General features: G+C 46.4%; 1 protein-coding gene across 1 annotated transcript in view; it reads right to left on the reverse strand.

The window, feature by feature from the left end:
• Positions 1-24617, reverse strand: part of HRH1 (histamine receptor H1) — a 71646-nt gene that overhangs the window by 46605 nt on the left and 424 nt on the right. Inside the window, exon 2 of the mRNA XM_079795439.1 lies at positions 23882-23979. The gene's annotated coding sequence lies outside the window, so the exon portion shown is untranslated. The remainder of the gene's footprint in view (positions 1-23881; positions 23980-24617) is intronic.

Below are 24617 nucleotides of genomic sequence, written 5' to 3' on the forward strand. Positions count from 1 at the left end.
GCCAGTGCATGTCAGCAGGGGATCTGGTTCCACATAGTCCACCAGGGAACCAGAATAAAAAGGCTTCACCATCTGAAACGTTGTTGATGAACACACTCTCCATTGAAGAGAGCGCTGAAGGTCTCAAATGGCCAATTAAGGGCTCTGGACTTGACTAGTTTGGACTACTTACTGGCTCTGACTATCTGCAAGGGGCTGGGAAATGCAGGAGAGCACATGGAATAGTAGATGGGTATTGCATACTCTCTATGCAATAAGGAGCCAAGTTTTGTTCATGTTTGATTCCCTCACAGTGCTTAATAGCATGCCAGGTTTATTAGAGAAACTAAGACAGAAGTCCAAAAGAAGGCTTCCCTGATGATGTAATAATTTTCTAGCCAAAATGATTCTCTCTTTATTTTAAATCACTTTAATCAGCTGGTTGTTATTCTCATCCTGCAGTTTATCATTGAAGCAAGTATTTCAGAAGTCTTATAGACAATGTTTGCTTTGAGAAAGTTTGTAAATACCAATTGATTTAAGGGTAAATCCCAGGTCATGTTTAGGCCAGGAGTTCACACTTGAAAGAGGAAGAAAAAAAAAGGGACGGGACAGCCAAAGATAAGACAGCAACATGTTTGTGTCTCTTACAATACTTCCATCCCTTCCTGAGACTCACCTCCTGAAGCCTTGAGTCACCTGGGGGCAGGTGAGTGGCTCGTGGCTATGGAAATTGAAGCGGGAAGACAATATGGCTGCCCCTGGACCCAAGGTAAGTCAAGGGTAAACAAATGTTCCTTCTACACTTTTACCTTCTTTCAAAACCCTGGCACAATGCAGAGCCCTCCTTCTTGCCCAACATTCAGAGAAACGATTGTGGGTCATGACATGTCCAACGCATCTATGCAAGCGAATTTTCCTAAGAGCTGCTGCAGATACCCCCTCCCCTCCCCTGGCTAGAGAAGGGGGGATCAGGAAAGATTTTTTGCCAAAGGAAGGAGCTGCCCGTCACCATGCTTCCCTCTGGGCTCATGGGAAACACACCACTTTTTATGGTCATCCCTTTACTCCCTGTAAAGTCATTCAACAAGTATGTCGTGCAGTCTGTGAGATGGCGGGGAATGTGCAGATGACTAAGCTGTGAACCCAACTTCCAAGCAGTGGAGTAGGTCGAGCAAGGGGCACTGTGGAGATGTGGCGCGTGCATGCTGCTGCCAAGTGGGACAGCTCTGGCCAAGTTTGCCAAGTGGGAACATGGGCCCAAAAAGTCAGTCTCTCTCTCTCTCTCTCTCTCTCTCTCTCTCTCTCTCTCTCTCTTCCAAGAGAAGCAGAGAACACACATTTTTATGTGAAATTTGAGCAGCTCAACCAAATCAAATTCATCTGTTTTCTGACTTATGCCATGGCCCATCCATTTGCTTCTCCTAAAGGACGTCAATGATAAGATTTTATGAAACTCTATGATTGCACAATCCTCTTGACCTGATAATTTTTCATATATCAGTCTTTTTCTTTAAACACACACACACACACACACACACACACACACACACACACACAAGAAAACACACAACAAAAACAAAAAACAAAACAAAACAAAACAAAACAAAACAAAACAAAAAACCATGCATTGGCCCTGGTTGGTTGGCTCAGGTGGTTTGAGCATTGTACCATACATCAAAAGGTTGTGGGCTTGATTTCTGGCCAGGGCACATACCTAGTTTGCAGGTTCAGACCCCGGCTGGGACACATATAGGAGGCAACTGAGGGATGTTTCTCTCTCCCTTTCTCTCTCTAAAATCAATAAACATATCCTTGGGTGAGGATAAAAAATAAATAAAATAAACATGCCTTTTAAAAAAAAATTGTTGGTGTTGTTAACCCTCACCCGAGGATATTTTTTCCATTGATTTTTAGAGAGAGTGGAAGGGAGGGAGAGAGACACAGAGAGAGAAACATCAATGTGAGAGAGATACATCAATTGGTTGCCTCCTGCACATGCCCCAACCAGGGCTGAGGATCGAGCCTGCAACTGAGGTATGTGCCCTCGACTGGAATCGAACCCAGGATCATTCAGTCCGCAAACTGATGCTCTATCCACTGAGCAAAACTGGATAGTGCAACATGTCTCATTTTACTCTAATAGGAAAAGTATTGCTATGGGAAATAGAAAAAAAAAACATATAAAAAGAAAATTTTAAAAAATATATTTTTAATCATCACCTGAAGATATGTTTTTACTGATTTTAGAGAGGAAAGGAGAGAGAGGAGAAAAAGGAGAGAGAGGAGAGAGAAAAAAGAGAGGAGAGAGAGAGAAACATCAATGTGAGAGAGGAACATTGATCAGTTGCCTCCCAGTTGCGCCCTGACTGGGGATGGAAACTATAGCCTAGGTATGTTTCCTGACCAGTAATCGAACCCGAAACCTTTTGGTGTACAAGGCGATGCTCCAACAAATCAAGACACACAGTTAGGGCAAAATATTCTTAATTATTCCTAATGTCATTCCCCAAAGTTAACCTGTTTATATATATTTTGGTATATTTCATTCCATTCTTTTCTCTATGTATAAATTATATAGATAACATTATGTGTGTGTATATTATCTATATGTAACATTATACAGCAGGTCCTCGGGTTACATCAGAGACCCATTCCTACAGCGCAACATAATGTCATTTTCGCCATAAGTCGGAACCCACCCACATAAGCACCTACGTCCCTCACATGGAGCACAGACACAGCAGTAATGAAGTAAAACAGTAAAAAAAAAATTTAAAAGATAACAATTCCTGACCTTTATTTGTGGTAAATAAAACATAAAGCACATATGTACATAGGTTGAAATGATGGAACTTATTTTTTTTATAAATAAATGGGAGATGGTGAAGTAACCACAAAACGACCCGGACTGCCTGTATACATAACATGTGTTAACATTAACTCTTCTAAAATTAAGATGATTTTGGTTTTGTATTATCTACTTTTCACTTAACATGACATTATGAGCTTTTTTCCATGTCATTATATATTCTTCAAAAACATGATTTTTAATAGCTACGTAAAATTCCATCATACAGATTTACCATAATTTATTTAGCCTTTAACTTATTGCTGAACATTCGAGGGCATTTCTAATTTTTCAATGTATAAATAGAATTGAAATGCAAATCCTTATACATAAATCTTAGTATGCATGTCTGATTATTTCTTTAGGTGGAATTACAAGGTCAAAAGACATGAATAATTTTAAGGCTGTTGCTATATATATCAACACAATCTTACCACAATCTTACCAACACTGGGTAATGTCATTTTAATAAACCGAATATTAATTTGATAAAGGTAAACAAATAATATTTCATGATTATCCTAATTTAAGTTACTTATTAAAGTTGGATATTTTCCCCTCAAATGTTTTCCAGCCATTTGCATCTCTTTTCTGATTTGTCTTAAACAATACAATCGTATTTCTGTATTATATGCAGGAAAGCTATACATCACATTTTTTATAATAGGAAAAATGAGATGAAATCTAATGTCCAACAATTGAGAAATGTTAAGCTAATCAGGCACAAGCAATTGGTGGAATAGTTATAATTTGAAGATATAGAGATTTTAGCTTAAACAAGCATCATATGTGAAGGGTGGAGCTGCATTTTCATCTTCCTAGGGTTTCCTCTATGGTTTTTACAGGGAGGGAGGGAGGGAGGGAGAAAGAAAGGAAGGAAGGGAGGCAGGCCTAAGGAGGCAAAAAGACTTACTGAAGGAAAATCAGCAAGTTTAGAACAGAAGTCAGGACTCCCACTTCCCAGGCCAATGCCCTTCTGGCTGACTTTCTGAAAAGAGGGATTAAAAGGGACGGTGGGTCTACTATAGGCCACATGCCAGGCACTCTGTATACACTATTTTACTTCATCCTGCCAACAACCCTAGGAAGTATGTGCTATTAACCCCAAGTTACAGATGAGAATACTGAGGTTCAGAAATATGAAGTGACCTGCCCAAGTTGCTGTCTTCATGAAGGTTCCCCAGAAGTTGACCCAGAGACAAGAATTCATGGGCAAGAGATGTATTCAGGAAGTGGTCTGAAGAGAAAGCAGAAAGGGGTGGGTGGGGAAGGAACTGAGCAAGCATGCGATCCCAAGCAGAATCCTGCTGCACCCTCAAGTGCAAGTTGGCCCAGCCAAGGCAAGAGCAATGGACTCTCATATTCTAGCACCCAATGGTGTTGAGTCAAGGGCCAAGGGGATAGGGGTAGGAGGTGTCAATTCTCAGGCATTTCCGGATCTCTGCATGTGTGGACAAAACGGCTTGTAGCCCGCAGCAGCCCTCCAGAATGGAGGATCGCAGTGCATGCCTTTGGAGGTTGGAAGAGGGTCCACAGAAACTGTAAAGGAGATCTAGGCAGAACACCAACCCTGTCCACTCTAAGCACCTACCTAAGAAATAAGGGTCCTGGGGTTTGAAACCAGGGATGTCCCCAAAGCCCATGGCCTGCTCACACTCTTCAAGAGGGATGCTCCCATAGACTGGGCTGGGGAGTGGACCAAAGGAGCGAGGATGATGAGCTGGACCCAGAAGAGAAGGAGGATGGTGCTCAGCAGCCAGAGGCGGGACACACACACACACACACACACACACACACACACACACACACACGAACCTGGATCCCAAGGGAGACAGAAGAGGAACAAGATATGCATTCGATAAAGGACTGGGTGCTTAAGGACGTTGACAGGGTCAATGACAGTGTCAGGTGAGCAGTGCCCCCTCACCCCATGGCCTGGATCTAAATGCAGCCACCTCTTCTCTGCTGCAGACCCAGATAACAGAATGCAGAGACGGAGATGACTGCAGGATGCAGATGTGTTTGAAAGAAACCCCATGGAGGGAACTCTTGAATAAACCTCTTCAAAGGGAGGCAGGCTTGTGGCAGGAACATGCTGACTCCTTTGTCTGTGCCGCTGAGAAGCTGCGGTGCTTAAAGAGAAGCCACGAATCCCAGGTGACAGTGACCTACCTGCTCCACTTAGTCACCCAGCAGGAAGGGTCTGCTCTGTGAGCGACTCAGCAAGCAATGTGAATTGATTCAATCAAGTCAGTCATTCACTCTGCACGTATTCATGCCTTTGACACACCCGGCTGGCACATGGTGGGTGTCCGTGCTGGAGGGGAGGGGCTGGGGGATCTTAAAATGAATCAAACAAGGTCTCTCTCCTCAAGAAGCTCATCATCCAGTAGCGGGGACAGATACAGGAACCACAACACAGGGTGATAAGTGTCATGGTGAGAGTTTTGAATGGGAGCATAGAGCCCAGAGGAGAGAATACTCCCTTGTTCTGGAGGAGCTGGGAATAACTCAGAAATGAGGTGATGTTTTGTGTGTTTTTGTGTTGTTGCTTTTTTTTTTTTTAGATGAGTAGAGTTCACCAGAAAAGAATGAGGGAAGTGCCATTTCAAAGTTACTTGGCTGATGAGTAGTAGGACTGGGTTGTATTTGAATCCAAGTTGTGCTCTGGACACTACATAATATGTTTATCTTGAGACTCCAATCCCATTATCCCAAATTACAACCTTAATTTTTAAAAGCATGGTAGGAATCATCTTCTTTGGAGTCAGTCCTATTTGAATCTTCCTTCACAACTCATTAACAGTATGACCTTGGGCCCAACTGAGAGTAAACACTCAATATTCATTAATTTTTTTCCAACCTTTCCTCCTTGGCTACAGGCTGATTAGCCCTGCCAGTCCATGAGCCAACCTGAGGCACTGGGCACCTTCAAGCTCACCAGTAGGTGGCACCTGGAACTGTAGTCAGAGGCCTGGAATTCATGGTGTGTGTTGGAAAGGTGGGAATTGTGGGTGCCCAGGTGCTTCTCAAAACCTCAGACCCCACCCCACTACATAGCCTAAAAGAGTGGTTTTCAATGGGGTAGCAGTGTGGGGGTACCACCTTCTTTGGGGAATCTGGAATTTCCCTAATTCCACTTACATGTAAACATAAAAACTCACTGACAGTTTTAATCTGCTCTGAATTATCTAAGATTGCTCTGATCATGTACATTGAAGGAAGGTAATACAGGCATACTTGGGAGATATTTTGGGTGTGGTTCCAGACAAATGCGATAAAGAGAGTCATAATATTTTTTGCCAGTGGAGGGTCTTGCTTTCAGCTTGTAAATAATGCAATGTATTTGAAGCGCAATAAAGCGAAACATAATAAAATGAGGTATGCCTATCCCTTGTTTTGTTTGGAGCTTTACCATAGATGAAACACTGAATGGCGTGTGAGTTGCCAATTCGACACACTTGTATCCATCTGTATTTGTAGCTGTGCATTTGCCTGGTTCTACATGTGGCTGCAGGCATCTGTCTGCTTCAGAAAATCTGCGAGTGTGGGCACAACCAAGCCGTTGTGCCCTTGTGGAACATGTATTATTATATTTATTATAAATGGGTTTCCTTTTCTTTCTCCTTTGCCATATGATTAATGTATTATTATGATTATTACTATTTTTAGTATTTGTATGTAGATTATATGATCTATGTATGGTCTATGCATTTCAGGATGGTAAAGGGTGTCAGCAACTATTTGTTATAAAAGGGGGCACTGGGCTCCAAAGAACTCAGACCCACTGGCCTAGTCCATACAACTGCGACCTGTCCCATTTCCCTTGGGATGACAGACAGCGTAGCCTAAGGATGGGAGCCAGGGTTTGGGAGCCAGAAAGGTTTAAAGTTGAACCCCAGCTCTGTTGCTTACTAGGTATATGACCTGGGGGAATTCGTATCATCTTACTGATCCTTAGCTCCCTCATCTGCAGAATGGAGATAAAATAGTCACCTCCAAGGGTTGTAGTGAGGGTTATATGAGGTTGACTGTAAAAGGCACTGATTAAGAGCTCAGTAATTATAGAAGCTGCCATTATTATTATTGTTGTTGTTGCTATTGTTTCTCCAAGAAAACCTCCCCAGCTGGAACCCTGAGATGTGATGAGGTATTAGCATCCCAACCCTAAACCTCTCCTCCAGTCTGGCTCAGCATCCTGTATCTCCAGACACTGATGTGGAGAGGGGTCCTGATCCACATGAACCATGAAACTAAGACACACACACACACACACCCGCCCCGCCTTTTGGGACCCTGCTGGGTCCAGGCCTCATTCTCTACTAAATGTTGCCCTGGGCAGTTCAGTGCCCAATAGCTCTTCCAGTCTCCTCCTGGAAGAAGGCTTGGAGCTCACCTTCCCCACTTTTCTCACCACTGCTGGGGTCCTGGCATCTTGGGCTAAATCCCTAAGCTGTGGACAGCTCTGGCCTCTGAGCTGTCCAGAATTAGCCAGCCCTCCTGCACTAGGCTCACCTCCAGCCTTCGGAGCATTGGGGACAGTGGTCTCCTTCTAAGGTAAAGCATCCACAGGGCCCTCAGTTAGCTCTCAGTAAGTCACCAATTTTACAGTTCGTGATATATGAAATCAGGAGTGGGCACTGGGAGCTGGCTTTTTGGCCATCATTCCTTTGTGGTTCTCTCTGCCCTTTTGCAGCAGAAACCCTGGTTTTCACCTCCTGCCTCCTGGGCTTCTGCACTCAGGAACCTCGGAAAGGTCTTGATCATGCATTTGGCAACCAGAGAACTGACCCTTTTCCCCCAGACAATGGGAACCAGCAGTGTTGTCAGAGCTGGCATGGCCACTTCCAGCCTGAGAAGACCCAGAGCTATTTTTTCACTCCTCCTCTCTGGCTGAGTCGTTAGGGATCCCTAGAAGGCGATGAATAAAATTTGGTCTTGATCAAGTGCTGTCTTAGAGTACTGAGATGATACATACATGATGCATGAAGAAGTTCACGGTCTAGCTGAGAGGAGATAGTAATCTATAATAATAAAAGCATAATATGCTAATTAGACCGAACAACCTTCCCGACGACCACACTATGACACCCACTGGTGCCAGGCCAGCCAAGACAAGAGCGATGTGATTTGTCGGGGGCCTGGCCATCGCACTATGATCGCCCTACAGAGGGAGGTCCAGGCCACAGACCAGCAGGCTGAGGCAGGTGGGTGGGGCCTCCCTCTGCAAGGGAAGCCCAGGTACCGGGTGCCAGAGGGAAGCAGGTGCCGGCATCCAGGGGAAGGAAGGCCTACTCTTGCACGAATTTTGTGCACCGGGACTCTAGTGTAGCAGATAACTGTGGTTCAAGGTGGTACGCCCTGTCATATTTACACTAGGGAACAGGGGCCTTCTCACATTGGGATTATTCAGCATGGGCAAGATGGAAAGTCTTCTGAGAAAAGTGAATATAGCAATGGGGTACTGAAGGATGAGCAGGAGTTTTCCAAGGCCTGGGCTAGACTCTCAAGTCTTAGTCCCTACTTCTAGTGCTATAATTCTGGCAGGTGATGGTCTTGGGGGAAGAAAAGATAGAAGAAGAAGCATAACTCTTTATACCCAGAAGGATCCATGTTTGAACTGAATCCTGGCTCAGAGACATTGGCTTCCCCATACTATTCTCAAAACATAAAAATTAGTATTTCCCAGTGCCCCCCAGAGCATGAATTCCTTAGGAAAGTCCTGTATGTTATATGAAAAAGGAGACTCCAAGATCAAATAAATTTCAGAAACGCTGGGCTTATAAAGTCAAGCAGATTTTACTGTAGGACTTCTCAGAGACTTTAAAGGTAAAATACTAAGATAATAATTTATATATATATATAATGAATTTTTATAACATAATTTAATGATATTAAAAATATAGTAATTCAACAGCTACCCTTTATTTAGTGTTTTCTAATGTGGGAGACATGTGCTATACATTATCTCATGAATCCTCATAATACCTTTATGTCATTCGTACTGCCATTATTCCCACTTTGCAGACAAGGAGACTGAATGAACCCAAGAAGTGAAGTTTAGTGCCCAAGATCACACAGCTAATAATGAAGCTGAGATTCAAAGCCAGGTTGGGTCCCACCCAAAGTCTCTACACTTTCCTGGGTATTGTAAATGGGATACACAGGATTTCCAAATTTATTCAGCCAGGGAAATTTCTGACATCTAGGATTCCAAAGAGTGACTTTGGGAAATACTGCTCCAGTTTGTTCCCTATGGATTCACTAAAAGCAACAAATGGACTTCTAGGCCTTTGCTTCTCATTCTTCCTCCCCCTTCCCAGCTGGGCCTGGAGGTCCTGAGTGCCTTACAAGGCCCTTCCATGTGCACCCCAAGGGCTGGTGTGACAATTAGGAGGGATTCCCAGGAGAGGCCAAGATTCCAGCTGGCAGCTCTAAACTGCCCAGATCTAAATAGATAATCTCAATGGCCCCATATGACCCACAAAAAGTCCCAAATTTTATTCTCAGCCAGTTCTTGAAAGTGGGAGAGACTACAGTCACGTTCCCTTTCTCAAGAGAACATGCAGATGAAAAATGGGCTGTTAAGCAAGTGACACACACAAGGTCTGGGTGCCCTGTCCTTTAAGATAAACTATCTCAAAGAAGGAGTCATGTAGCACCTGCCAAATCTCTTACCCAAATATCTTTTATTTGGAGACTATTTATAACAAGGAACAGAGAAGATATGCCACATGGTCCTACTTCAGATGAGGCGAAAGGCCTCAGGGAGGTAAAAAGGGACTTAGACATGTCCTCTTTTAAGAGCTGTCCCAGAGTTGGGGCAATTCCCACCTGGTACTCCTCTAAGACTAGTGAAACATGCCTATTCAGCGGTCCTGGACTGCTTGAGTAGCAAAAAGCCCCCCTTTGCCAGGGGGCTGGAAGCAGAGTGAGCAATATCTGAAAGCTTTCTGGCACTGTGTACCCCTCTATCTGTATTGTGCATGCATGTCTCCTTGTCAAAATGCAGATTCTAATTTTGCATGTTTGGGCGTGAGGACTGAGATTCTGCATTTCCCACAAGCTCCCAAGTGAAGTTGGTGTTGTTGGTCCCAGAACCACCCCATGAAGAGCAAGGTTACAGACAATAAATGGGCAGTTAAAACCTCCCATGCCCATTCGTCTCCTGGTGACCCTGAAACTTCCATTCATTGTGATGAAAAGATTCCAGGTTAGATCAAGACTGGGAGGCTGCTTAACTTAGGCACACTCATCTCCCACCCCCCCCTGCCCTTAAGCTTTACCTTATGCCAGGGGTCCTCAATCTTTTTAAACAGGGGGCCAGTTCACTGTCCCTCAGACCGTTGGAGGGCCGGACTATAGTTTAAAAAAAAACTATGAACAAATTCCTATGCACACTGCACATATCTTATTTTGAAGTAAAAAAACAAAACGGCAAAAACACCCACATGTGGCCCGCGGGCCGTAGTTTGAGGACGCCTGCCCTATGCCATGGCAAAACCTAACTCCTTACAGTTTCCGGCACATACCATGCTATTTCGGCTGATATTTTGCTCTGCTCAGGCACTACTTTCTGTCTGGAAAGCCCATCTCACCTTGTTTTGCTGAATTAAGTCCTACTCATCTTTCAAAACTCAGCTGGCACACTCTCAGCTGAGAAAACTGTCCCCTCCTCAACTCCAGCCCCAGCTTTTGCGCATACCTAACCCTGCGAACACCTAGAACATAACACGTATCTTACTGTCTGGAGACTGCCCGAGTCTAGGTCTGCCTTCCCTACCAAGTTCAAAAGCATGAATCATGCCTTGTTCCCTCCCCCCCTCCCTCTGCCTCCTCAGTGCCTAGCACACAGCCTGGCACATAGTAGGTACATGATTAACGTTTGACAAACTGATGCAAAGTTGGCAACATCTCCAAAGAAAGAGTTTAGCAGATTCTTTCCATCTCAAGAGAAATGGTTTAATTTTATAAACAAACTAGGTGCGTGTGTGTATGTGGTGTTTCTGCTTCCTTCTTTGTTCCTGAATTTTAGGAAAGGCAGGAAGTGATAACAGTAATGCAGTTTGAAGGTGCTTCACCTGAATTAACTCCTTGAATCCGATGAGGCCAGTCTCCCCTGAACAGATAAGAAAACTGAGACTCCCAGGGGCCACTGGCCAGTCACACAGTGTGCAAGTGGCAGAGCAAGTGGAATTCTAACACAGCTCTGTAGAACTCCAAGCCCAGGGGTCCTCCTTCTGAGTTCCTCCGGAAAGTGGCAAAGCTTGAAGCCTACATCCTAAAAAGGAGAGGAGGAGGCTAGCAATGCTGACATGCTGGGGGAACAGAAGGCAGTAAGAGTTGTAGGATGGAGTCCCAGGGGCTGGGGTGTACAGAAGGGGGAAAAGACCCTTTTCTAGGAACGAGGTGTCAAAGGGTCTAATTATTGAAGAACACCTGGAAAGGGGACCAGGTCCCCAAACGGAGCTGTTCTTGCCTGCAAGACAATGAGCAACTCCTTTTGAGATTGGTTATGAAAGACAGTAAGAAAGGTCATAGGCTTTGACTAGTCAGAGGTGGGGTGGAAAGGTTGTTTCAAAGGGAAAGACAATGTGTTGCCTCCTGAAGAGTGCTGAAAGAATGGCAGATGGACAAAGGATTCCAGAATGAGTCACATCCTGGCTCCGGACACCCAAGCTTTTGGGGGCCCCATAGGTGGTGCCCTACATCCCTCACTCCCTACAGGAGCAAAGCCTCCATTTGAGCCCAGCCAGCCTTTGTCTCCTCCACCACCACCTCTGTTCCTCTGAGCCATCACTGCTATAATGAGCTGGCGGAGGTGGGCCACAGAGTGAGCAAGGGAATGACATCCCCTTCCCATCCCTCCTCTGGGCCTTTCCTATTGCCCCATCTCTTGGTTTCCATGACAGCGTCTAGCAATAAGGCATCTACTTCACTATGCTGGCAGAGATGCCAGGCGGGAGCCACACAGACATAGGTCTGCGGGTAAGGAAAGGGAGCACTCACATCTCTTGAGTGCCCACTCTGTGTGGGTCCTGTCCAATACTTCACATCCATACTCTCCCTTACTCCTCACCCCGTCAGGTGAGAAACCCACTTTACAGACCAGGAGACTGAGGCACAGAGAGGGGAAGAGGCGTGCCAAGGGTCATACAGCCGGTCCGTGGCCGAGCCAGGATTCCAATTTGTTTTCCCTGGGCCCTGAGACTAAGTTGTTAATCACTATACCACCTTGCCTCTTGGCCAGGATTCACCTGCTCAGGCCCAAACTCTGCCACTTGCGATGGTTCTTGGGTGAATCCCTTCACCTCTCTGAGACTCTGCAGAATGGGGTAGGTGGCCTCCTTGCTCCGAGGGCTGTGAGAATTGCAATAAGCTTGGGAAAGCCCCAGGCTCCTGGTTGGAGTTCAGTAAAGGGGGATGCTCTTCTATTTCCTACTGGAAAGATCCCAACCCCAAGGTTCCTGGATGAAGCAAAGCCAGGGCTGCCCAAATCCCCTGGGAGAAGTCTGGCCCCACCTCCAAGAGCTGTTCCTTGCATACTGACCTCGCCCCCAGTGTTCTAACAATAATAGCTCTCATTTGCTGCTTATCCACTTTGCCCTAGGAGCCCCACTAGGGCCCTGCATGCTCACAATGACACCAGGAGGGAGACATGGTTATTATCCTCATTATAGACTAGGGAACCCATCAGTAGCACCCAGGAGAACCACCGCAGGAGCAGAGAGGAGGCAGAGCTACCTGGGAGACTGGGGCAAAGTGTATTAGAGAGATATCCATGATGCTCAGATGCTCAGTTCTACCTTCAAAATAGATCTGAAAGCTGATCACTTTTTATTATTTTTTATTTTTAATCCTCCACAAGGATATGTTTAATAATTTTTAGAGAGAGAGGAAAGCAGAAGGGGGGGGGAGAGAGTGAAATATGGATGTGAGAGAAACATGAATCAGTTGCCTCTTGCTGCACCCCAACCAGGTATTGAACCCTCAAACTAGGTATGTGCCCTGACTGGAATCAAACTTGCAACCTTTGGGCATAAGGGTGGGCACGCTAACCAACTAAGCCACCTGGCCAGGACCGAAAACTGATCACTTTTCATCTCTCCCATGTCATACCTGGTCTAGGCCCCCACCACCCTCAGCTTGAATAACAGACGGCGTTAGCCCTTCACGACATCGCTCTGCCACTACTCTCCCCTTCCTTTGGTGTATCATCCACACAGCAGTCAGGGCCATGCTTTCGTTACACATTGGATTGTGTCATTGAAAGCTCGAAACCCTCCATGGCTCCAATGTCTTCTGAACAAAAGCCAGGTCCTCACCATGGCCAACAAGGCTCTATACTTCTACCCCATGACGTCCCTGACCCCATCGCTTAAACTCAGTGCTAGCCACTCTGGCCTCGTCTCTTTCTAGAATATTCCAAACCAGAATGCTTTTTCCTCAGATTCAAGCATGTTTCAGTCTTCATTGATTCCAATGCCACCCCTCCCACTCTCTGTAAAAGGACCCTCCCGTTCTCCTACCTGGCTTATCACTTACCGTTCTCCAACACTGCATGTGTACTCATTTGTTGATTTACTTCTTGCCTCACCTTCTACTAGAGCATCAGCTCTAGGAAGGCAGGACCTTCCATCTTGTTCATCCCTGTATCTCAGCACCCAGATCAGTCCTTGACAGTCCTGTATGGGTTCTCTGTGGGGTAGCCTGGGGTAAATGTTCTGGACAACTGGATAACTGAAATAAGATGATTCCCTCTTCAGTTGAATGTGGAACATACAGAGAGGCAACAGTTGGTAGGGATTGGGGCAGAAATTAAAAATATCACGCAGCTACAGAAGTCAGGAGGCCATGATGTCATGGAACAACAGGTGTCATGTGCCACTAGAAGCCACGAGACAACGGATGTCATGGGCAAGCAGAAGCCAGGGCACCACAGATGTCATGGGCCAGCAGAAACCAGGGGACAACAGATGTCATGAGCAACCAGAAGCCACAAGACAACAGATGTTATAGGTAAGCAGAAGCCAGGAGGTAGAGTATAGGCTCCACCTGGGCAGGTGTCTGCTTTGTCCTAAAGAGTATCCCACGTGCCTAGAGGAGACCTGGAACACAGTAGGGGCTCAGTAAGTGTTTGTTAAATGAATGAAGAGTAGAGCACAGAATAGCAAGAATTAGTTGGTATAAGCAAGAACAGCCAAAGCAGAGGAGCAAGGAGCCGAGGGCCCTCGTCCCAGCAGTAGAGAGGGAAGCAGAGCCTGCTGCAGGGAGGACAGGCTCATGTGTCTCCAGTGGATTCAAACGATTGGTCAGTGCCCCATGGGACTGGCAGTATGGTGGAGACACTGTTTTCTGTCGTTCTCATATTCCTATATATCCAGCCAACAAACCCCATTAATGGAGGCTAAGTGGGCGTGTCTCCAGTCCCTGCAATCCCACACAATATCCTAATGGGAAAGCAGGGAGCTACCTTGGGCCAGGAAGCTATGTGAGGGGTTCTAGGGAGGGAGAACAAGGCTCAAGCTCAAGCTGGGATAGGGAGGATGCTGAGGAGGGCTGAATACCGTAAACAAGACAGGACAGTGGGGTGTAGTAACTGCCACCTCTAAGGGAAGATGGATATGGGGGGAGGGGTGTCTTTGGATCCCCTTTCTCACAAGTCTTACAGACCCAAGCATCTTTCCCCTGTAGCCCCCTACCTTCGCCCTGCGTGTTTTAATTCTCTGAGCACGCTCCAGCTACCACTTCCAATTAAGAGTGAGTGATCATCAGTTTCAGTTCCCCTGAGATGTGCAGATGTGGTGCCTGTGGATTTCTTAATTGTTTGAATAATTGTTGCCTAGGAGGGCCACATCGATTCTACCCAAAGTGTGAGAAAACAAAACCAACCCCGCCCAAATTATCCAATAGCACTGCTTTAACGCTGTCCTCTAGTAATGCCCCATCCAACCTCACCACACCCAGCCACCTGTCAATCCTAAGGCTCTACTCCAAAACAGTCTCCATCTGTCCATTTCCCTCCATCACCACCACCCCCTGGTCCAAGCGACTATCCCCTCTCATCTGGACAACTGCAATCATCTCCTTACGGCATCTCCCCAGTTTCACTCTAGCATAAGTTGGTCAACCTCTCTAGCCTCAGTTTTCTTATCTATAAAATGGGCATACTAATGACTTATTTCACAAGGCTGTAGAGAAGACTGGGCAGCACATGAAGGGAAAGCCCTGGCCAGGAGTGCTTTCTCAATAGGTGACAGGTCCTTTCCTCTGCCAGCTGGATAGGAGGGATCAGAAAGGTACAAAGAATAAGCAGGCATCGGAGGCCTCTGGGTCTCCCGGTCTCTCTTGAGCTCACCCCCCAAAGGGCTTCTTGCCTAATTTTCTTCCTCACATTTCCTTCCATGTAATGGGAGTTTTACTACCTTTATATCCTGGCTTCTCTCCCCCTCCTCATTTGCTCCTCCCGTAGTTCTGTGCATGGTGCCTCATATTTGTGAGCGTGTTTGAGATGAAATAGGTAAGTAAACCCAGGCTCTTCTCTGATTCTCTTAAAACCCAGCCTGTTTGCAGGGAGCATATGTCTGGGTTTGCTCTCTATGTCGCTGGAAGGAGAAGGGGCCCCTCTGCACTGTGCCAGGCAAGGATACCCAACATTCTGGCTTTCAGCATTAGCCAGCCGCATGCTCCAATGCCAACGTAATAACAGTGGCATTTACTATCCAGCTGCCCTGCTTTTTGTCTTAATTCTCAGTTGGTCTAGAACTCAGACCAGGCAAAGGAGTGCTATTTATCGACCTATCCCACCCCCTAACAGGACTGAGCAGTGGGAGAAAACCCGGTCTTGTATTCCTGACTCATTAATGGAGCTTCTCAGGGCCTCGGTGGTGGATGCTGTGAGAATCAATCAATAAGGGACCAACAAATATTTACTGAGCTCTGGAAACAATCGTGAGAAGAGCTCATCTTTGCCCAGCGATTCTGACTACTTTCAAAATGCCTAGCAGCATTTTCAGGTGCGTGAATGCTACAACGTGCCAGGGACTTCACCCTCTTGGTGGTCTTCACACCATTTGCGTGATGTGGACACGCCCTTGTCTTTAAGGATATCGCTGTGATCTCACTTCCTTCAGCCAATACATCTTTACTGCACACCTACTAGGTGCCAGCTGCTAATTTCAGGTTTAGCAGTAAACCAAGCAGATGATGTCCCTACAATCCTGGAGATGGCAATCTGGATAGCGGGGGGTGTGGGGGTGGTGGGGCTATAAAGAAAATCCGTGGAGAGTGACTGCATTTGTATGGGGGTAAAAATGGGGTGGTCAGAGAAGGCCTCTCCAAGGAGGGGACATCTGAGTCTTCAGTGATGAGAAGGCATTAGTCATTGCAAGATCTGGGGGAAGAGGCACTCAATAATGCCGTGAAATGAGTATTATTATTATCTCCCTTTTACAGATGAAGAAACTGAAGCCAGGGAGGTTAAAATGCTTCCTCTGAGGTCACAAAGGTAACTATTGAGGGCATTAAGATGTGAGTCCAGATCCAGACTCTGAAAACCCAACTATTGCCACCAAACTCATTTGCCTCTAGGTTCTAGCACTTTTAAAAAGAATCTTAGCCTGGCTGGTATGGCTCAGGGGGTGAGCGTCAACCCGTGAACCAAGAGGTCACTGGTTCCATTCCCGGTCAAGGCACATGCCCAAGTTGTGGGCTCGATCCCCAGGCAGCCAATCAATGTTTCTATCTTTCTATCCCCCTTCCTTCCTCTCTCTCAAAAATCAATAAAAAAAATTTTTTTTTTTTAAAGAATCTTACTGTGGAGTGCTTCAGCAAAGTGACATGTAGCTCCCCTGAAGGAGCTTCCAGTAAAATTTGGGAGAAAACCTCTTTACACAGAAAATACTACTCACAAGAGGCAGGTCAGAAATTGATATGTAGAATTAATACAATTTCAAATTCTAAAAACCCAATGGAATTTGTTTGGAACATGACAAAATGACTCCCAATACCTTGGAGAAAAAGAAATTCATATAATGTCTTTGTTCATTAATTGGTTTATTTCACAATTTTCAATATTTTTCACCTCATGGCTCACATAAACTAATTACTAAAATTCTGTGGCACGCCAAAAAATGTATTTTTTGCCAATCTGACAAAAAATAGGTATACTTTTAAAAAATCCTCACCCACGGATATGTTTTTCACTGGTTCTAGAGAGAGAGGAAGAGAGAGGGAGAGAGAGAGAAACATCGATGTGAGAAACACTGATTGGTTGCCTATGCAAGTGTCCTGACTGGGGATCAAACCAAAACCTGGGTATGTGCCCTGACCGAGAATTAACCTGCAACCCTTTGGTGCACGGGACCACACTCTAACCAGTGACCCACACTGCTCAGGGCAAACTTTTGATTCATTTACACCAAACGGCTATTGTTGTGTTGGCTGTTGTCATTTTTTTATTTGACAACCTAAGGGAAAAGAGGTTGGTGCCCTGACTAAATAGTCAGGTATTGCATATTTTAAAAATCTTGCGGCACACCAGTGTATCGGGACACACCGGTTGAAAATCACTGGTTTATTTAATCAACAGTTAGGAGTTGCCAGGCTCTGCTGTAAATGCTTTTCAAATATTAATTCTTTGGAACTTCATGACTCATTTAATACTCATGGCAATCCTGTCTCTTAATGCAGTCACTAATCCCACTTCACAGTTGAAGGAATTAAGGCAAAGACAGGTTGGACGACTTGCCCGGGACACACTCTGGAGAGTGTTGGCACCAGATGGGAATCTATGTCATCTGGCCCTGAAAACCATGATCGTAACCGTAAACTGAATTTGTGGGTATCATTTATATAATTGAATTTATATCTACAATTACATTTTGTCTCTTTGTCTCTTTCTGCTTCCCAAGAACTTGTTTTCAGGAGATTGTTTTCTGATTTACATGCAGAATTTATGGTTTCCCTTAAACTTGCTCAAGGGGGCCCTTCGGGGTGTGCTTTGAAGAGCTAGATTGTCATTCTCCAAGGAGGCTGAAACTGGGATCTACCAGAGGCCCATACAGACAGCTAGAGGCTGTGAACAGAGGAGAGAAAAAGAGAGCGGCTTTCATTTTGGCCCAGGACCAAAAGACAGTCACAGGTCACATGGGTAGGCTGGCGATGAAACTGTGCTTCACATGGGCTCAGGCAGAGGGACAGCAGGTGGATTTATTGAATGACGATTCTCTCCAGGAACAGAGAAAAGCCAGCCAGTAAGTAAATGAAGTTCTGCCGAAAGAATAAACCAAGTGAAAATTGCTTAGAATGTTAGAGAGAAAAAAGCAATAAAAGAAGGGGAGAGCAGATGCCTTTGCTGGCTATGAAAACATACGCTATGCAAATAACCATCAAAGCAGCGATGGCTCAGACCCCCGCTCCTCCCCTCCACCTGTGCCCAGGTGGCCTTTGCTCTGTTTCCTGCCATGACCCTGCCTGATGGTCATCCACTAGAATCAGCAGCAAGTTCAACACCAGAACAGACAGCCTGGAAAGAGACCTGCTACTAATAACTGGGTTTCCAAGTCACATACCCTGAGACCCAAGACAGAAAACCATGCGAATGGTGCCCTCTGGAGGTGTGCAATGCCGCCACTCTGCCTCAGAAGATAGGGAGTAAGTTAGTGTCTGATACAGGTGGCAGAGGTGAGATACAGGTGGCATAGGTGAGAAAAGGAAGAAACAGTCCGTAAATAGGGTGGGGACAACCGGTTAACTATGTGAATAAAAAATGAAGTTAGACCTTTTCCTGGTACCCAAACCCAAACAGGTTAGAGAGTGATAATTTAGTGTGAAATATGAAACCGTTAAAACGATGACAACTAGAAACCTTGTTTTCCTAATCTGAATAATGGGGGGAATAGTAACTACTCATAACATTGCTATGGGGATTAAGAAAGAGGATACAAGTTAGCACAGAACCAGGTACTTTTAAGTAAAAGAGGACGGAGGGAAGATTGGGCTGAGAAACAGCCCCAAATCTAGCAACCCTAGGGGAACAAGGGGAATCAGAAGGAGAGATGTAGCCTCAGGTTATAATCTGGGGATTCCAGGCAAACTGATACCAACTGGAAGAAGAACAGTCCATGGAGTCTGGTGCCTCCATCTGTGGGCACCAGGGAATAATAATTCACGGTGAGTGAACTGTCTGCAGCTGCAGCAATTTTAGAAGCAGGAGGAGACTCAAATGGAACTCACAGGCATCGGACCTTCACCCTGGGCTGAGCTCCCTTCATTCGTGATCCTTGGTTGGAAGAACCGTACCCAGTGACCAAGGCTCGGCGGCACTCAGGCAGCCAGGGTCACAGTACCAGGGTCACTCCTGCCTGAGGCAGCCTAGCCTCTCACTGTTGGAAAGTTCCTCCTTAGATGGAGCTGAAGCCGGTTGCCCTCCCCACTCCCCCTACTCCAGTGTCCACCCACTGGGAGCCTCACTGGTGAGGTCCACCAAATAAGAACAACACCCAGATAAGAACAACACCCCGCTTGCACAATCTTTTCTAGAGAATCAAAAAAAAAAAAAAAATGGGAATACTGCCCACTTTGTTTCGTGAGCTCAGCATAACCTTGATACCAAAGTGTGACAAGTGAGCACTCAGAAAGGAAAATTGCCACTGCGTCTTACTCATGAACGCACGTTGTTAAAATTCTAAACAAAATGGTGAGCAGAAATAAGCCAGCAATAAGGATGCTATAGGACAATGCGAGTTGGGTTTATTCCAGGAAAACAGAAATCAATGCAGTTTACCAAGTTAACAGATTGACAAAGGAAAATCATACGACCATCTGAGCAGATGCAGGGAAAACATCTGTTATAAACTCTACTTCCATTTATGACTAAAAAGAAAACAGGCATACTCAGCAAACTGGGAATAGGAAGGAACTTCTTTCATCTGGTAAAGATTACCTGCCAAAACCCTGGAGTAAACGTTATAGCTGGTTATCAAATGTAGAGCCCCCTAAGAGCTGCAAGGGCAAGATGCCCACTATCCCATCTTTAATTCATTCTCACACTAAGGTCTTAGTCAGGGCAGTAAGACAAGGGGGCGGGGAGCGGGGGGGAAATTGGAACATAAGAATTGTAAAGAAAGAAACAAAACTATTACTTACACTTCCTATAATTGTATTATATATAGTGTTCCCAAAAGAATCTATAACTACTTTTTTTTTCCTCATTAGTAAGAAAGCTTGGCAAGATTTCTGGATATGAAATCAATACACAAAATGGAGACATATTTTTTCCCAAATGTTACCTATAGAGCATTAAGTTAAAAATGTATATTATTTAAAATAGCTTGGAAACTATCCAACAACTAGCAATGATCTAAAAAAAAAAATATGTGTAATGCCACCAAGGGAAAATTAGGAAACTGTACCAAGAGAAGGTAAAGATATCCTAAATAGCCCTAACTGGTTTGGCTCAGTGGATAGAGCGTCGGCCTGCGGACTGAAGGGTCCCAGGTTCGATTCTGGTCAAGGGCATGTACCTTGGTTGCAGACACATCCCCAGTAGGGGGTGTGCAGGAGGCAACTGATCGATGTTTCTCTCTCATCGATGTTTCTAACTCTCTTTCCCTCTCCCTTCCTCTCTAAAAAAATCAATAAAATGTATTTAAAAAAAAGATATCCTAAATAATGAAGAGAGATACTATCTTCATGGAAGACGAAACAGTACACCTTACACCCTCTGTGGATCGATAGAGAGCTCAGCAATAACAGCTCCCAGGTCAGAGCAACCTGGGCTTCTAAAATGTGTGACTTTGGGCATTCCACCCACCTCCCCAAACCTCCGTTTCCTCACCTGTAAAACAGGAATAGCCACCCTGCCTAGTTGTTAGGAGTCAATGGATGGAAGCCCTTTGTAGAGTGCTGTATGAATGCAGGGGATTCTTATGACTAGCATTATTGCCCCTTGTTGGTCTGAGGGTGGGGAAAAGTTTTCTCTCCCAGGTTAGGCCAGCTCTGTCCCTGTTTCTGCTCATCAATCTGTCAGTGAGGGCAGTGTTGAGTGTTTATTCTGTGCATAACATTTCCTCATTCAGTCCTCACAGCAACCTACAAGGCAGATGCTATACTAGCCCCATTTTACATATGACAAAGCTGAGGCTCAATCAAGAAACTTGTCATTCATATATTCATTCATTGATTCGGCATTCATGAGCCCCTTCTGTGGGCTAGGAGCTATGAATACCCTGGTGACTAAGACGGACATGGTCTCTGCTCTATCAGGCCTGCGAGTCTAGTTAAGAAGATAGTCAAAAATCTTATCTCAACTAACAAGCTGGCAGAACCAAGATTCAAATGCAGGTCTGTTAGACACCAGAGTCCATGCTTTTAAGCACTCCCTGGAGGTGCCTTCCTCAAGCTCCTCTGCTCCATCCTCTCTGTTGTAATGATTTCTAACATCCATTCTGCTGGCAGCATCACGTTTCAATGGGCCTTGCTATCCAAGCTGCTGCACAAATGGTGAGCTGTCAGCTTTGATCCTGGCCCATGTGATTCTTGTGCATTATCACTGGAGAATTACAGCAGGGAAAGTGAGCAGGAAAGAAGAGAGGCATCCTGGTCTCTCTTCCCACAGCATCAGTGGCATTGTTCCCGATGAGTGTGTGCCTGAGTCCTCGGCTACCATTAATGGCAGAAGTGAGTCACTTATAAATAAGATACAGGAGCTTTATTATAATTACATCCCGCAATTCAGAAGTGCTCAGCATCACTGTGAAAGGGAGGGCAGCAGGCAACTGGGGCCTGAATGATCCTCTGCCAGGTACATCTTGCAGATAAAACGTCTTGGATCAGGAGCAATTACTGCTAACGTCCAGCCTGAATGCTAATGAGAAGTACTTAAAATTGCATGTAATTCTTTGCCATTTGTACTACCTGCTTTCCCCTTCTTTTCTCTGCTTTTCCATCCTGAGAAACAGACTCTGGAAAATACGAATAATGGCCATTTTGCAGATGAGGAAAACGATGCTCAAGGTCACTCAGCTCAAAGGGCCAAGGTGGGATTCTAACCCTGAACTTTTTTTTTTTACTCCACCATTCTGTCTTTAAGGGAAAACATTTCAGAACTCTGGATGTGTCCACTTTACCTGGAAGGTGCACAAAATATCCCAAGTCCGTAGGACAATCTGAAAGGCAGCTGGGGTGGTATGTTCTGTTGAAAGCTCTGCCTTGGCGAGGACACGGCAGCTGTAGCTAGACCTTGTGAAATTAACTTCCACCCTACCCTCTGACATCCCACAACCACCGAGAAGCCCACGTGTGTTCCTCAGGGACCTGAGAAATGACCATGAAGAGAAGAGAGCCTCGCTGCAAGGAAGGAAGAGCCTTTCTCCTGCCCACACAAGCCAGAAAGCTGCCCCAAACCCATTCTGCCCAGAAACAAGCCAGAGAGTAAAGTTTAAGCGGCAGCATGAAGGGGTGAGGTTGGCCATCATTGTGAGAACTGCGGTGATGCCAAGCTTTTGCCGAGTACCCAGTAGCGCTCCGGGAGTTTAAGTAAGTCTGCCCCGAGACTTCGGGGTTTAGGCTATTTAAAGGTTGGGATTGCACGAAGACTTCTGGGACACACATTTACATCTAACACTAGATCTCGTCCCCCTTTACAGGCAAGAGAGCAAGGGGCTTGCAGAGGTGGGGCAGCGTGCAGGTGGCAGAGCCAGGATAAAAGCTAGCCTGTTTGACCTTCAGAGGAACACAATAACAGCTAAGGTTTCAATAGCACTTTTAGGCATTCCATGGCACCATTTAGGTGCTTTTTACACATGAACATGATTCTCCCACCAACCCCAGTGAGGAAGGTGCTATGAACACTCCTGTTCTAAAAACGGGGAACTGAGAAACAGAGAGGTAGAGCAACTTGCCCAATGCCACGGAGCCCCTCAGAGACAGCACTGGAGTTTGAGCCAGCTCCAGAATCCACAGCTTTGATCTCTTTGCTGTGCCTCCTCCTTGTTACAGAAAGCCACACCATTTTCCATCAGCCACTCCTTGCGTGCAAAAATGAAAGTACAAACACCTAATTCCGAGAGAGTCCAAGGAAAGGAAGTTCTTCCTACCTCGTACGCTCAGCCCAGGGCCAAGAGGGACCACTCCCAGCCCAGGACCGCCTGAACGACTCCTCTGGGCCACAGGGTCCTTGGCAGGCCGCGCCCGCCTCCACCCGCTCTGAGATCATGGACAGGCTGTGCTGGGCCACTCCCACCTTGTAAGGATTCTCTGTCACTTGAAAATGGTACAGACTTCCCTACAGACTCTTCCTCCACCAAGAAAATACATCTTGAGTCAGCAGGTAGCATTAGGCAGCTTTGCCCTCAGGTGTGAAGATCTAGCAAGCCTTGAAGATTTACATGGGGTTGTTAGGGATTTACATGGGGTTGTCAGGGATTCCTGTGAGTGACCAGCCACTCAGCAGCATGCCTCCTGCAGGACACCTGTTAGAGAGAAAGGACAGCTGCTGCAGGGGCATCATTGACCCTGCTGCCTCATCTCTCTACTCTTCACCTTTGCTGCTGACCGCCACAAGCAGAGGAGACCTAAGGTCCCATCTGCACGATAAGATCCATGTTCAAATCCTAACTCTGCCGTGGACCAGCTGGGCAACCTCAGGCAAATTACTTAACTTCTCTGAGCCTCACAGAATATCTCTGTTCAAGGAGGCTAATAGTAACAGTGCCTACCTTGCAAGGCTGCTGTGAGGACGAATTGGGATTTAATGATACTCTGATCATTCCATCCACTCTCCCAGTCTCTGCTGGTTCCCGGTTGCCTCCAAGATAAAAGCCAAGATTGGGGCATTCAAAACCCCTCCCTAACAGACCCCCAACTCCCCTCTCCTTCATGCTCTGGAGATGCACTCCATCTCTCCTCCAGTCACAGGGGCCTACCCTTCATCGCAGAAAGTTTCCCAAGTACATTCCCGCCAGGGGACATGGCTCACACAGAAGTACATGGCTCAAGTCCGGCTTCGGTCTGAGGTGGGAGCACCCTGCCAGAGGACAGCGACCCTACCTGGTGCATCCGTGCACTGCCAGCTCCCACACCGCAGGCACCGCAGAGTCTCAGGGATTCCGTGGGGTCTTCTTCTTGGGGAGGAGGGGGCTAATCACCTAGAAAGAGAAAGTGGCTTCTGTGAACAACTGCTGCGCTCCAGCTCCTGCTCCTGCCTGCCTTGGCTCCTCCAGAAAAACGGAGAGCACCTTCCAGAACTGAGTGCCCTCTCCCCCTTTCCCTGGGGACCAGCAGCCCCCACGCGCTTCTACCAGGAGAATCCACTCCCTGGCAGCGATTTTTCCAAAGCGCCCTTCGCGCCTGTACGTCTGCCGCGCCTGGGCTTGCAGCCCGGCAGCAGGAGCCCGTGGGGGGTGGTCTTCACGCTTCCCACCCACACGCGACCCCTGGCGACGCTGAGCCTGGGGCTCGCCTGCCTGCGGTGAGGTTCGGTCAGGCGACTTGGGCTCAACAGCCTTGCTCTCTCCTGGGCACAGCGTTCCCTCTCTCAACCTCAGTTTCCTCCTCTGTAAAATGGGTAGGATAATACCCGGCCACAAGCAGAAGGGACCTAAGGCCCCATCACAGGAAAGGAAGAATTGAACGAGATCCTGGATGCCCACCTGGCACAGACAACGCACTCAACGGATGGGCTGGGACTACGATTCGATTCGCATCAAACTCTGAGCCAGCCTAGCCTGGGCAGCTCCAGGAGGGCTGGGGACTCCCCTCTCCGCACTGGAGCCCCCCGGAGGGA

The sequence above is a fragment of the Cnephaeus nilssonii genome (assembly GCF_951640355.1).
Source record: "Cnephaeus nilssonii genome assembly, chromosome: 17".
In the NCBI taxonomy this organism is placed as follows: domain Eukaryota; kingdom Metazoa; phylum Chordata; class Mammalia; order Chiroptera; family Vespertilionidae; genus Cnephaeus; species Cnephaeus nilssonii.